Source organism: Urocitellus parryii, chromosome 1, assembly GCF_045843805.1.
Source record: "Urocitellus parryii isolate mUroPar1 chromosome 1, mUroPar1.hap1, whole genome shotgun sequence".
NCBI classification, from domain to species: Eukaryota; Metazoa; Chordata; class Mammalia; order Rodentia; family Sciuridae; genus Urocitellus; species Urocitellus parryii.
Window position 1 is genome coordinate 265868523 of NC_135531.1, and position 14968 is coordinate 265883490.

Sequence of the window (14968 nt, forward strand, 5' to 3'; positions counted from 1 at the left end):
TGTGGCAGAAGGCAAAAGGCAAAAGAGCCTGCATGGAAAGAGAGAAAGAGAGGGCAATCTGTTCATAACAGATCCACCCTTGAGAAAATGTTTTCCACTCCATGAAAACAGCATTGATCCATTCCTGAGGCCAGAGCCCTCATGACCGAACCACCTCTTAGAGGCAGCATATCTAACACTGTTATTTTGGAGATAAGTTTCCAACATAGGGTATAAATATGTCAAACTAAACTCTACTGTCATCTATAACTAAGACGAACATTTAAAAATATTTCCGACATATGAACTTTTGGGAGACACATTCAGATCATAATCCTCCCCCACCCCCACCTACTTCTGGACTGTTATGTTAAAAATAAACTTCTGTCTTGTGTAAGCCACTGACAAGTGGGACCTTTGCTATAGCATCTTTCTCTAATTAATACATTTACACTGCAGGATTGGTGTAGCACTAGAATTTACATATGTAGATACTGACCCTTGTTTATAGAGAACACTGAACACATCCTAGGCAGTATCCCACATAATCCCTTGCAACATTGTGAAATAATGATTTTATTACTGTAGTTTTACAGATGAGAAAACCGAGGCATAAATAGATTGAAGTAACTTGATCAAAGTATCAAAGCTAAGTGAGATGAATCCAAGAATCAAATCCAGGGTTTCTGAACTCCAGTGCCCATAAGTAACCACTGAACTTTAGGGGGAGCACAGGCTTGGCATGTAATATGTGCTCAGTAAGTGGTTACTATTATTATTACCACCTGCTCCCAGTGACCCCAGACCTCCACTTCAGAGGTTCCAAAGGCAGGCAGGCACGGGAGGGCTTCAGCACCTTAGAGGTCATCTCAATCTCACACTGCCATCAGAGTCGGAGGTGTGCTCCGGCTGGGGTCAGACATCAGTGCTGCTTAGCACTGAGACCAGAATGATTTGCTAGTTTAAAGAGAGTGCTCCTTCCTGCCCCTGCCCTTTGCCTTTCCATCTCCCACACCTGCTCACTGCCAGCCCAACTCCCACCTGTCGCCTCTGGCAAGGCAAATCGGCAGAACATACTGGCCTCAGTTGGAAATGTAGACTTCTTGGGTGATTGATTTTAACCTCTGGTCATGATATTATGTTTCTTGAAATCCTGCTTCATGACTGCCTCACAGACTGTGTGGATAATAAAGACCCTGCACCCTGACTCTAGGGTGAGTTTGGCTGCCACCTCTGGAGAGCCGATTTGTCTAGTACATGGAGTTGGGGATCCTGTTTAAGTGTTATTTTTATATCAGAGAGAGAAAAACAGCTTGAGGAGGCCAAGGGAGTAGCCCGGACGAAACCATGTACTGACAAATCACAGATGGGGTCCCCTTCTGCCAGAGCAGTTGAGAGGCTGTGAGAGTAGCCTTTGCTCAGTGGCCCAGACACATCAGCTCATCCTTCCTGGGGGTGCTGGACACAGCAGCATGTGTGGACTGGACAGAACCAGCACCTTGGTGACAGTTCCATTGGTCCACAGGCCCATTGCTGAGCTTTTCCTGTGAGCTGCTGGGGATGGTAGTGCCCAAATAGTACTTTTGCCTCCGCCCCCCCCCCCTCCATCACAATATCCTTTTGCCCCTTTTTTGGCACACCTCCAAGATTTCCTTCAAAAAACCCCAAACTCCCTGATCTCAGAGCACTTGATTTTTGGAGGGCTCAGCTATGGGTGGGTTCCAAGAAGTAGACCTCCGATTCAGACTAAGCTCATCCCATACTTAGTACCTCTGGCCACAGTAAGTGGGGCATTGGCAGAATTAGTCAAATAAGGGTGAATCCTGGGACTTTTGCTGGAATTCATAGGAACTCTTTCCAACTGGTGAAGTAGGAGGGTAGAGTGTGGAGAATCTGGGGGCTACTATGGAGAGCGGGGCAGATAATAAAGACCAATCCGCGGGCAAGGGTCACGATATGATGGGGAAAGACAGATCCTCCTGGCATTCATTGCATCCTTGGATTAAATTGTACCTGAAGACCTAATGCTCGGCTTTTTCAATTACATAAACCAATAGAAACGTTTGATTATTGGTTGGTTTAAAGAAATTTGAAGTGTGTCATTGGTCATTTGCAGATGAAAGTGTTATAACCAAGAAATAGTGCCCATTTGAGAAAGCAATTAGAGTAAATCAGAAGGTTGTCACGGGAACTTTTACAAGGTGCTTGAAGAAAATAGAATAAAAGGAAGATTGAAATGGAACAGGGTTATTGAAGGAAGACTTTACATAAAGAAGGTGAGTTTGGGCATAGAAACAATAATAAATATTTACTGAGCTGTAAATAGTGTATCTTCATACTTTAAATGAGTTGGAAAGAGTTCCTATGAATTCCAGTATAAGTGCCAGGATTCAACCTTATTTGACTAATTCTGCCAATGCTCCACTCACTGTGGCCAGAAGCACTAAGAGTGTGCTGGATACCAGGTTAAGCAGTTTACATATGTGATGGAAGAGTATGTAAAAATAGGAACAAAATTGGGAAGGGGGTACTTTCTTCTAACCTATTGATTTTTCTCATTCAAACTGGAACGTCTTAGTTTATTGTCGCCAGAAAGAAATAGTACAGTGCAGAGGAGCACCTTCTGGCTTGTGCATTTCTGAGGTCTTCTGGAAGAAATGGAAAACCTTTGATGTAAAAGATTTTGGAGTTGGGGAAGATTAGGTTATTCAGAAAACATGTTCCACTAGGAATAACAAAAAAGACTGGATAAAATATAAAGAGCATTTTCTAAAATAAGATAAGGGCCAACTGAAAGAACGTTAGTGAGAAGTGACTTTTGCTCTAGGGCATCTGCCAATTTTAGCAAGAGCCATTAGATGGGGGTCCAGCAACCCATGCAAGTTGAGAGAAGAGACTCCATCTGTAGAAAGCAGTTATCTCAAAAGGAATGCACCCTCAGAGCAAGTGCATCCAGAAGCAAACTAGCTTTTATGTCCAGACAATATTAAACCTTGAACTTGATGTAAGGTGGGACTGCATCAGTAATGACCCAAGTGCTCAGCAGAAACAAACATAAATATTCTCTGGAGAAACTTACCTTCTCCAAAAATCACAGATTATTCCAAAAATATTTATCACATTGTTGAAGATAATTAGGCACATAAAGAAACAAGGAGCCATGAACAAGAACCAGCACAAAGATGGCAGGAGCAACCCTATATAAACTTCAGAAACTGGAAATATCAGACCTTTTATACATAACATTATACTTACTATGTTTAAAGAAATATAAGGCAAGCCTGAAAAAAGTATGGCACAACTAGCAAACTAAAAAGCAGCTTAGCAAACTGGGCATAGTGGCTCATGCCTCTAATCCCAGTGACTCAGGAGGCTGAGGCAGGAGGACTGTGAGTTCAAGGCCAGCCTCAGCAACTTAGTGAGGCCCTAAGCCTCTTAGTGAGCCAATCTCACAATAAAAAATAAAAAGAGGCTTGAGATGTATCTCAGGGCTAAAGCACCCCAGAGTTCAAAAAAAAAAAAAAAAAAAAGAGAAGAAAAGGCAGCTTGACAGATTTTCAGTTTGAAAAACACAACATAAGTTAAAATTGAACAGATGAATTTAACAATATTTTAGGTAGCACTAAAAAGATTAAACATTGGGTCGGAAGAGGTTACCTAGAGTGTAATACAGAGGGTTGAAAGTATATCCAAAAGACATATGAAAGAGAGTTGGAGAATAAAAGTTAGAGTAGAAAAGACTAAAGCAAATTTCAATAGAGTTCCAGAAGGAGAGTAGTGAGAGAATGGAGCAGAGCATGATGTTGAGGGATTAGCTGAGGTTTTCTGGAACTGATCAAAAAATTACAGTGTCTACGAATGCCAGGGGAAATAAAGGAGAAGCCCACCAGAAGCATCATGCATCAGAGCACCAAAGACAAAGAGAGAACATTTTAAAGCAGGAGGAGAAAAAGACAGGTTATTTTCAAAGAGCCTCATTTTCTTCATGTATTAAATGAAAATAACGACAATGTAATAGCTGACTTCTCAATACAAGGTGGAGATCAGAAAGCAGTAGAATATCTTCAGTGTGCTGAAAATAATCTCCAACTTAGAATTCTATTTATTTAGAGTACTGGGGATTGAACCCAGGGTACACTGCCACTAAGCTATATCCCCAGTCTTTTTCATTTTTATTTTGAGACAAGGCCTGGCTAACTTGCTGAGGCTGGCCTTGAACTTGTGGTCTCCTGCCTCAGCCTCCTGAGTTACTGGGATTACAAGTGTGTGCTGCCATGTCTGTCTCCCAATTTATAATTTTATACCAAGAGAAAATTTACTAAGAGGATTAAAAAATGTATTTTATGACAAATAAAAACAAAGAGTTCATTACATCAGTAAAGAAAATTCTGGAGTTTTGAACAACCAATAAAAAATTTAAAAAATTTAAAAATGAAAAAAAAAAGAAAATTCTGGAGTATATGCTTCAGAGAGGAGAAAAGCAATCTTACATGGTAGATCTGAGCCCTAAAAAGGAATAAAGAGGAGGCTGGGAGGCTTGCCTAGCAGGCTCAGTGCCTAACACTGAAAAAGTAAATATATAATAAAAACAAAAAATAAATACAAATAATAAAATTATAATGTCCTGTGAAGTTACAGAATTAAAATATTGGCAACAGTAACATATAAATTAAGAATGGGGGTGGGCTGGGGTTGTGGCTCAGTGGTAGAGCACTGGGTTCCATCCCCAGCACCACATAAAAATAAACAAGTAAAATAAAGGTATTGTGTCCATCTACAACTAAAAAAAAAAAAAAAATTTAAAGAATAGGGGAGAATGGAGTTAAAGTATTTGAAAAATCTAATGTTGTCTACATGCAAAGAGCAAAAGGTTTTGATTTGCTTTAGATTTTGATATGTTAATCACGCATGCTGTCACACCTAGGAAAAGCATTAAAAGAATAGAACCAGAATTAGTCAATAAAAGAAGGCAAGAAATTGAAGCAAAGGAAAAGAACAGAACAGGTGGGATTAAGAAGAAACACAAAAGATTTAGCAGAATAAGCATGAAACAAGAGGAGATTAAAGTTCTCTTTCTTTGGGGCGTAGTGAGAAAAGTCAGAAGAAAACACTAGGAGCAGCAGATGGGAGGCCCTGAAGGAGAGCGCTCTACCCTCAGCCTCTGGTCCATGTACCCATCACGCCTTACTTCCTGGATGGCGCTCAGAGTAAAAAGGGCTGCAGAGTCTGGGGTGTGGGAATAGCAGAAGCATCCTAGTACCAAGAGCAATACAGGATCACCCCAAGCCTTGGAAACCTTGGGAAGTTTCCTGTGACCTCTCATAGCATCCAGGCAGCAAGATCCTCTGTGTTGTGATCCAGAGTGGGACAGACAGGGGAGGGAAAGAGAAGGAGTTGACCAGAATGGGGACCAACACGACTATCTGTGTGGCTCAGGAACAAGGGCCCCATGGGCGGTGGATGCTGCAGCTGAGACGACGTTTCTCAGAAAGCATGCAGTATTACTGAGGATGATTTCAGACACATGTAACAGAAAATTCCATTCAACTGAGTTTAAATAATTTGGAAATTTATTGGTTCACTGGGTCACTGAGGCGAGGCTGGGCTTCCAAACAATTTAATCCAAGAGACTCTGGTGGATTTTCCCTTGATTTTCTTAGCACTGCTTTTCCAGCTCTGCTTGTCTCTGGTGTCAGCTTCAAGTACTGAGGCAATAGCTGCTCTGAGCCCATGACCTGGGCCCTCCAGAATCCAGAAGAAAAGATACCGTCATTTCTTACACTTCCTTCCAAGACAAGGAAACATTTTTATTTGATTTATTTATTTTTGTGCGGTGCTGAGGATCAAACCCAGTGCCTCATGCATGCTAGGCAAGGGCTCTAACACTGAGCCACAACCCCAGCAGCAAAAAAAAAAAAAAAAAGAAAAAAGTTGTTACAAGGAGAAAGTCTCATTCGCCCGCTCTGAGCCATGTGCTTATTCTAGAAACAGTCCCCATCCTTGGGAGAATATCATGTTTGACTTAGACAAATCAGGGCTCTTTCTTGACTAGAGTCAGTTCTCCCAACTGCATGGCTACTAAAGAATAAGAAGAGATGGAATGGTGTTGAAAAGACAACAAAAGCTCTTCCACTTTAGCTGTCCAACAGTCACACACATCCTCCATGCCAGGTTACATACAACTTTAGAAATGCCTGTGCCTAAGCCAGGCATGGTGGTGCACACCTATAATTCCTGGGAGGTTGAAGCAGGAGGATTGTGACTCTGAGGCCAGCCTCAGCAACTCAGTGAGACTCTGTCTCAAAATAAAAAAAAAAAAATGAAATATGGACTGGGATGTAGTTCAGTAGCAGAGCACCCCTGGGTTCAATACCCAGGACTGCCAAAAAAAAAAAAAAAAAAAAAAAAAAAAAAAGTCAATGCTTAATACGATGTACTCATTCCCTTCTAAAAATGTAGTACCTAAACACCCCATTTTATATGCAGTGGCAAGTTCAGGACCTCTGGGAGAGGTACAAGCCTTGACACTAAGTCAATTACCTACTTGCACCTGGGTTTAAAAGAAACCAGGGGTAGGAGAGATGAGGTGGTTGTTCCCTGCTCTACGAGCTGGGTAAGTTCTAAGCCTCAATTTCTTCCTGAATTTTTTATTAATTAATTAATTAATTTTAACTAGGTATATATGACAGCGGAATGCATCTTGATTCATTGTACACAACTGCAGCATAACATTTCATTTCTCTGGTTGTACATGATGTAGCGTCACACCATATGGGCAGTCATACATGTACCTAGGGTTAATGATGTCAGTCTCATTCCACCATCTTTCCTGCCCCCATGCCCCCACCTCTTGTATATAATGAGAACTGTAATGTCTGCTCTGCAGGGTGTGATGCTGATTTAAAATAAAATAATTATTGATGAAAATAAACCAAAGTGAGCTGTTTACTTGTATCTCAATACTGATAATAAATATGCCACATTTGCAGCTGATATGCCAAATCCTGGAGCTCAAAGTGTTACCCCTTTGATTAAAAGAAAGACCTGTCCCCACAATTTCTTCTTTGAGTCTGAGGACCTTTGACACACAGACCTGGCCGCTGGGACACAGTCCTATTGCCCTGCCGCCCTCTGAACTTGCAGCTCTCTTTTCATTGGCTGAAGTCACTTTATTGTCTATACCAGTGCCTCTGCCATTTCCTTACTTCTCTGACCACAGGCCTCTGTGGCTCCTGACTTTCTTAGGCCAACAGGAATTTTCTTTTTTTTTCTTTTTAATATTTTTTAGTTGTCAATGGATCTTTTGTTTTATCTATTTATTTATATGTGGTGCTCAGGATTGAACCCAGGGCCTCACACATGCCAGGCTCTACCACTGAGCCACAACTCCAGCCCCAAACAGAAATTTTCTGTGCACTTCTTCAGATCAGCTCTTTCAAAGAAGTTTCCCAGGGTTGGGGTTGTGGCTCAGTGGTAGAGCACTTGCCTGGCATGTGTGAGGCCCTGGGTTCAATCCTGAGCACCACATATAAATAAATAGATAAAATAAAGATCCATTGACAACTAAAAAAAAAAAAAAAAAAGTTAAAAAAAAAAAAGTTTCCCACAACCCAGTTGCTGGCTCCTAATAATGCCCTTGTATTACAGAGACTCCTTCCCAGAGTCTCACGGTATATATGTGTATGTGTGTGGGGGGGTGGTGCTGGGTTACAGTGATGGTCAAGTACAACCTCATTTCTCACCTGGATTAGCAGCATTCTCCAACATCTCAGTCTGGCTTGGCTACTAGTATAGCCTCCGCTACCACATTTCTTTCACACACAATGTCTGCCTCAGAGGACAGTCGTATCTATCTCTCCCTCTTCCCCTGCCTCAGTTTGACCTTCAGGAAATCTCACTCCATTTGCTGCATTTGTTTAAATGCCACTCATAAGCCAGGTTCAAGTTCTTTCCCACAGAGCTCCTGGGTAGCCTACAAACTGGAGTGGACACATGTCCTAAGCGGGCCTAGTTCACCAGGATCCCACAGAGAACTTCGGGAGGCGTGTTGCCTTGTTCTTTCAGGATCTCAACAGAGATCTACCCAGCTCTACCAGCCAAAAAATGTGGCTGTATTGCTCTACCCAGCCAAAAGATGTGGCTGTATTCACTATGTGACTTTCAGCAAATCACGTTCATTAAACCTTGGTTTTCTACTTTGCTCAAATAGGAATAGAAATACCTACTTGGCAGGGTTGACATTTCAAATGTAAGACATGCACATTGTTGGAAAAAATTCTAAAGCAATATAGAGAGGTATAATATTAAAAAGAAAAATCTCCCTTTTCCTATAATCTTTAGGCTACCCTTATTAACAGTTTATTGTGGGCTGGGGTTGTGGCTCAGTGGTAGAGCGCTTGCCTAGCATGTGTGAGGCACTGGGTTCAATTCTTAGCACCACATATTTGAAAAAAAAATAGATAAAGGTCCATCAATAACAAATAAAAATATTTTTTTAAAAACCAGTTTATTGTGTTTTCTTCCAGAAATTTACCCCTTAGAGGATTTTTTTTCCACTTAAAGATTTATCCTGGATATGATGTTCCTGCTTTCTTCACTGAAAATATGTCTTGACCCTGTCAGCATATGTAGAGCCTGTATTTTATAGCATTGGCTATAATAAGTGCAATTATTTTCCTACTGATAAACATAAAAATTGTTTTAAGGTGTTTTTTTTGTTTTGTTTTCCTAGTACCATCAATGCCCCAATGATCTATTTTGTTCAAATGCCTTGAAATTACAAATTCACTTTTATTTGTTCTACTTAGTTATACATGACAATAGATTGTACTTTGACACATCATACATAAATGGAGATAACTTTCCATTCTTCTGGCTGTACATGGTGTAGAGTTTCACCTGTCATGTAATCATATATGCACACAGGGTAATAATGTCTGATTCATTCTACTATCCTTCCTATCCCATACCTCCTCCCCTCCCTTTACTCCCCTCTGTCTAATCCAAAGTACCTCTATTCTTCCCTAGCCCCTCCCCCATTGTGAATTAGCATCCACATATCTGAAAAAACATTTGACCTTTGGTTCTTTGGGATTGGTTTATTTCCTTAGCATGTGATATTCTCCAGCTCCATGGCAAATGCATAATTTCATTCTTTTTTAAGGCTGAGTAATACCGTTGTGTATATATACCATATTTTCTTTATCCATTCAGATACTAGATTTCTTTTTTTCTTTGTTCACTTAAAAACTTTTTGTAAGCCAGATACTCAGGAGGCTGAGGAAGGAGGCTCACAAGTTCCAGGCTGGCCTGGAAAATTGAGCAAGAACTTATCTTAAAATAAAAATAAAAAGCTGTGAATGTAGCTCAGTGGTAAAGCACCTCTAAATAAATAAATAAATGTGAAGGACTGGGGGTGTATGTAGCTCAGTGACTATCACGTTCAGAGCCCTGCTTTGGTCTCCAGTACTACAAAAATAAAAAATCCCAACCTTTTTGTTAGCAGAAAGAGAAAAGAAGTCTCATCTTAGTGACCTGGAGGACCTAAAGAGAAGGTGGTGTTGGAACGGAATCTTGCATTTGAATGTTGAGAGTTTTTCTATAATTGCTATTTGCAGAGCGAGAGAAAATGCCTTGTCTGGAGCCAGGCCTCCAGCCTTGGGCTGGTCCTGTCCCTCCTCAGAGCTCTTTTCTCCTGAGCGAATGCTAAGCCACTTTCCCCAGGTCCTGGTGGCTCTTCCTACTTTCTCTCCCATGGGGAGAACTGAGCAGCGCATCAAATCTGCTCCTTAGGGTCTGGCACCCTCTGCTGGTTTCTAGGACTCACCACAATCCTTAGAAGATTTTAGGACTTACAGAGTTTAGGGCTCAATCCTTGTCCACTCCTCCCTGTCACATGGGGAGAGGAAGGCAGCAAGTAGAGAAGAGACTTGCTCAAGAAAAATGCAAAAACTGAGCTCCTGGGCCCAGAACTTGGGTCTCTGACCTTTCTTTTCACATGCCATCTTGGGAGGAATGAGGAAGACACCAAGGGGCTGGGGATGTGGCTCAAGAGGTAATGTACTCGCCTGGCATGCGTGTGGCCCAGGTTCGATCCTCAGCACCACATACAAACAAAGATGTTGTGTCCGCCGAGAACTAAAAAATAAATAAATAAATAATAAATATTTTAAAATTCTCTCTCTCTAAAAAAAGAAGACACCGAATGCCAGACTGGGTGACCAACCTGGGGGAGGAAGGTTTCAACATATGCCTGGGGCCCTCAGGGACTCCAGTCACACAAGGCCCCTGGAATTGGAGGAACAAATGTTCAGCTGGAGCCATCCTTTGATTGCTCAGGGGCAGAGGGCCCTGCTGTCCTCCCTGGTCTGCTGCATTTCTCCCCTCAGAGCGCAGATGAGTTAAAGAACACCCAAGGCATAGGCCATGCTTCTCCAAATGCCAGCTTTGATGGCCCCTTTATGTATTTTTTCATATCCATGTACTACCCAGATTATTATTTACTTATTTTTCTTTAAAATGTCTCACTTTAAGCTTAAAGTTCCAAGGAAATCATCACTCTTCCCAGGTGATGATCCATGCATGCATCTGGTTTCCTGGCAACTGTCTCTGAATCTTCATTTAGTGCGAGAAAGTTGATCCTCACAAAGTTCTCCACTTGAAGCTGGTATCTTTCAGTAGCGACCTTGTTCTGTGCCTTTGCAATGCTATTTAATCCTCATTCCAGCTCTGTGTGGTAGGCATTCTGGTCCTCATGGGAAATTGAGGCACAGACAGGCTAGTTACTTAAATCCCCACAGTTTGCAAGTGGTTGAGCTGAATTTGTTACACCCTGATTATTTCCAATATCAACCAATCTTGCTTGAGTTCTGAAACTAAAAGTAAAATGATACAAAGCAATAATTAAGAAATAATGTCAGGGGCAGCATCTATGCAATAGAGACTCTCTGTGCAGGGGGGACAGAGAGTGGCCCCATGAGGGCAGCAGGTGGGCCATGCTGTGATAGAGGCAGGGACAAAGTTCAAGGTCCAGACACACAGGAGGTTAGGGATTGTGTTGGTGATAAGTCCTGGTTATGGTGGGGAGGAGTGGGTAAGAAGGAGCATCCTGGGTTCTACCCTTGATGTCGCTGATCCTGCTGGATACCCTGTGGCCCCTTTGGTCATCCATCTACAGGCCATCAATAACATTCTCTCCATGGGGGGCCTTCTGGATGGGGTGGCTCACTGGGGCTGGTAAGTGCTGGACCACTGTGGGATAGGCAGGGAAGGGAGGGTTGGGATACAGGCAGAAGCATAAGCTGAGATGATAATACCAAATGATAATGATATTGGCTTCAGTTACTTTATATGCTAAGCATCCTATCCATGTAAACACAGATATGTACCACCCAGGTTCCCCTTCAAGGAAGAACTTGCTGGTCAGCTGGAGGAGCGTGGCCAGCAGGAAGTGTCTAGCTGTTTGCTCCTTTGGGATCAGCCTCAGTGGCAGAAAACACCTCTTATCCTTCCCAGGACTGCCCACATAGCTGATGACTGGATGAGGCACGGGTACAAAGACCTGCCATTTCAACCCAGCAAGGGACACTCTGGGGCCAATCTTCCTCCATGGCTCCAGAACCCTGGATTGGAATTTAGCTCCAATCCTATTTCCTTCCTCTTCTTACCAATGCAGGTGTTGATTCCAAGCAAATCCCAAGCATTATAAACTAAGCCTGTGACATGTCTATTTTATGTGCCTAGGACATAAGAGGCATATAACTAGTTTTGATTAAGCAATTCCATATATGAATTCAAAATGTGAGAATTTCCTTGCTCATTGGAAACCACCTTCTGATTGGTCTTAGATTTAATTTTGGAAAAGCACTGAAAGTAGGCAGCTAGAAAGGTCATTCACAGCTTCCATGTATGGTCAGGCCCTCACAGAACCACAGTGAATAACTTGAAGCCATAGGCCGAGGACACTTCTGGAGAGCAGAAGGGCAATGAGGAAGATGGCCCTTATGGTGGGCACAGCATCATGTTAATTCAGGGGCTCCACAGACATCTACCAAGAGCATATTATGAGCTATGGGTGTGTTAGGAGGGAAAAAATGCTTTGGAGAAACACCTTACAGAAGATCTCTAACACTACTATCCTCTGAGGGACAGTCTTCAGCTCTGTAAACTTTGGGTATTTTCCTAGACAATTCCTTTTTTGTTTGATTTTTTTTACTCAATAGCTGATGTTTTCATAATAAAAGTAAGTATCAACCAAAGAGTCTTTAAATAGACAAAAAATTCCAAGGGCTTCTTCATCCTTTAATAACATTGACTATGAGATTTTCAATCCTCTCCACTGCTTATTGTTGTGCACATGTCTACTTCACAGTCTTTATTATGAAAATAGCATTTGGGGTGCTCTTTCTGTCAATTGGCTTTATTTCAAGAAGTCTGTTTCTTGTTTTAATACAATGAACATATCGCCATTTTAAGGCCTGCACAGTACTTTATCCTGTGGTCAAATCATGCTTGGTTAACCATGCCCTACTTCCAGCTAGTCATTGCAAATGGTTCTAGCTCTGCCCTAATAGAAAAGTTTGTCATGGATATATTTCATATATAGATAGATTCCCCAAACTTTTTTTTTAAAACTAGGGATTGAATCCAGTGGGTAACTTACCCCTAAGCTACATCCTCAGCCCATTTTAATTTTGAGGTAGGATCTCATTAACTTACTAAGGGCATCTCTAAGTTGCTGAGGCTGACCTTGAACTTCCTTTGGAGTCCCTGGGATTACAAGCATGTACTATTGCACCCAGAGAATTTTTTTCCCCTCTTGAATAACTTCCTTTGTGTATCAATCCAGAAGAGGACTTCTACAAAGTAGATAATCAGTTTTGTCAGTATGTTCTCCAGAAAATTTCCAGCTCATCTTCTTTACTAGCACCATCTTCTAAAATGTTGCTAATATTACAAATTAGAGATCAACCTAGTTCTAATTTTTCATGTGCATTTCTCTGTCTTGGAGACCAGCTTTTTCTCTTCAGGAACAGTGTGCTGTCATGCCAGGAGATGGCGCTGTGGTTCTGCACTCAGACTCCCGGAGCCTGCCTTGGAGCTAGTGGTGGTGGTGGGGTGCACCAAGAGAGGCCATGCCAAGAACTCCTGTGGGCTCCCCAGTTTTCCATCTGAGTCCAGAAGACCTGGTTTGGGTGAAGAGGTGTTACTCTGCCTTTTGAATTCCTGCCTTGCTCTGCCCTACAGGCTATCACTCAGTGAGGCCAGACTCGGTTCATGTCCTCCCAAACCACCCAGAACCAATGGGTGGAAATTTACAGACAAAATTCACTCTGGATGCTGTATTTCCTTAAGGAAAGCTATTAGGAATTGGAGGCATTTGCTGCCAGCTATAGGTACCTGAGATCTTGGGGGATGTAGGGGCTGTTTGGTGGGGAGGAGAGCCAGTGTGGGCAGGGGTTGGATCTGAACAAGATCCCCTATCAGCTTGGAGCTCCCGTGGAGACAAAATGCAAGCTGAGGCTAGGAAGACAAACAAGAGACAAACTGGTCGGGTCTCACTTTGGCAGACATACTGAAATTAGAATGATACAGATTAGCTCCACTGCACAAGGATGATACGCAAATTCGCGAAGTGTTCCATATAGAGAGAGGGGAGAGAGGGGGGGAGAGAGAGAGAGAGAGAGAGAGAGAGAGAGAGAGAGAGAGAGAGAGAGAGAGAGAGAGAGAGAGAGAAACAGAAATTGTCTGGATCTCAAGGCCAAGCTTAGAAGTATGGGCTTTATTTCGCAAGCAGAGATGTGCTGATGGAAGACGGAGGTTTTACAGTGAGAAGTTGGTGGGATGGTGTTTGTGCCTTGATAAAATTGGCCCAAGGTTTAGCTAACCCAGTCATGTTCCTCCTGTGTTCTAGAACATGTTTCCCTCTCCTGACTGACGTCTCAGAGAGGCCAGCAGAGTTGTCCGCTTTCTTCCTCCTGAGTGCCCTCTTTTCCTGACTTCTGTGATCTCCCACCACCTCTGCCCCAGCAGCACCCCCTCTGTCTCTTCTGCAGCCTCTTCCCCTTCATCTAGCCATGAAAAACTGCCCTTCATCAAGGCTCCTCTCAGCCTGTCCTCTCCCCTGGGTGATCCAGTTTAATTATACCCTACACAGAGATGACTCAGCCCAGGCCTCCCCTCTGCACTCAGATGCATAGAGCCAACAGCCTGCTTGACAGCTTCTCTTGAGTGTTTCGGAAGTATCTTGAATTTATGTCCCAAAGTTTGCCCGATGCTGGTCCTCTTCTGGTGTTTACTGCTGGGTGGACGACACCAGCATCTATCCTGTTAAATAGGTTAAAACTTTCAGAAACATCCTTGACACCTCCCCTCATTTTCAACCAGTCCCCAGGTCCACTTGACCCTACTTCCCTGACACTAAACTTCCACTTCTTTTCATTTCCTCTGCCACTCACCCAGGTCAAGGCTGCACTGTTTTGCCTTGCCCCCACCCCCCACCCCCGCCTGGACAGTCACAGAGCCTTCTAATTGGTCTTCCTGCTTCCACTTTGGCTGCTTTCCAACCCTGTCTTCACTCTGGGTGGCCTGAACCTTCAAAGCATAGAACTGACCAGTCATTCCCATTGCCAAGGTATGTCTTAAAAAAATCCTTTTAGGGTTAAAATAATGAACCCAGAAAAGAGCATAAAACAAATGTACAATTGAACACCTGTGAAATGACTGACCAAGAAAGGAGATGAAATCTTGCCAGGCTGTCCTTCCCAGGGTGCCCCTCAAAGCAGAACTGTCTCCTTCCCCTACTCCCAGAGCTATGACCCCAACTTTTGTAGCAAATAGCAGTCAGTAGCTACTTAGGGACTGCCCCTGGCTTACTCCACTCACCAGTTGGACTTCATAATGGTGTAAAAGTATATGAATTCAGTAAAACCGTAACTTGACTTTTGACCTTTTCCTGAGCTAGTGATAAGTAGTAAGATACTCTTAGGAG

The 14968-nt window shown here is 42.6% G+C and overlaps 1 pseudogene; it reads left to right on the top strand.

Annotated features, from left to right (window-relative positions):
* The first annotated feature begins 13532 nt into the window (after positions 1-13532).
* On the top strand, positions 13533-13627 carry LOC113183939 (U6 spliceosomal RNA; annotated as a pseudogene).
* The last annotated feature ends 1341 nt before the right edge of the window (positions 13628-14968 follow it).